Source organism: Atta colombica, unplaced genomic scaffold, assembly GCF_001594045.1.
Source record: "Atta colombica isolate Treedump-2 unplaced genomic scaffold, Acol1.0 scaffold187, whole genome shotgun sequence".
Classification (NCBI taxonomy): Eukaryota; Metazoa; Arthropoda; class Insecta; order Hymenoptera; family Formicidae; genus Atta; species Atta colombica.
Window position 1 is genome coordinate 2705294 of NW_017259279.1, and position 602 is coordinate 2705895.

Genomic DNA, 602 nt, shown 5'->3' on the forward strand with positions numbered 1-602 from the left:
TGCGCAATATATTTATGTCCCTTCGCACGAAATACGAGAGGCACTTTTGCGTGCAATCGATCGGCCTCCGGAGAAACTCCCTTAGTTACCACTTACCCACCCTTAATAGAGCCAGCTCCGACGTGACGATGGCCGGATCGGTCGCGAGAGAGATCGTTTCTCTCGTGTACGAGATGATGCGCGGGTTAATGTCCGTTAATCCTGGGATCGGAACTTAATCCATCATGTTAATCGAATCCGAGCGAAATTAGCTGCTTAGTCGTCTGGTCAAAATATGATCGAAGAGATGCGACATGATGTCCGGATAATTTTGTAATTTCGATGTCGAAATTAACATCTGTTAAATCTTTTACATGGGTTAATTCGATGAACATGGGTTTAATTTCGTGCGAGTTGGGATCATTGCTCGAGGAAATTAGATCGACACGATATAATAGTTCATGTAATGAAATAAATTATACGACATTGATATATTTTATAAATCAATTTCAAGAGAAATCAATTATTAACATGACACCTTCCTTTATTTACACATACAATATTTTTGTTTTTGATAAAACGAAACATCGAAGATGTAAATAAAAGAAGGCGTCCTGTAATAA

General features: G+C 38.7%; 1 protein-coding gene across 1 annotated transcript in view; it reads left to right on the forward strand.

The window, feature by feature from the left end:
- The window catches only part of LOC108686575, a 20148-nt gene that overhangs the window by 516 nt on the left and 19030 nt on the right, over positions 1 to 602 (forward strand). The gene's annotated exons all lie outside the window — the stretch shown is intronic.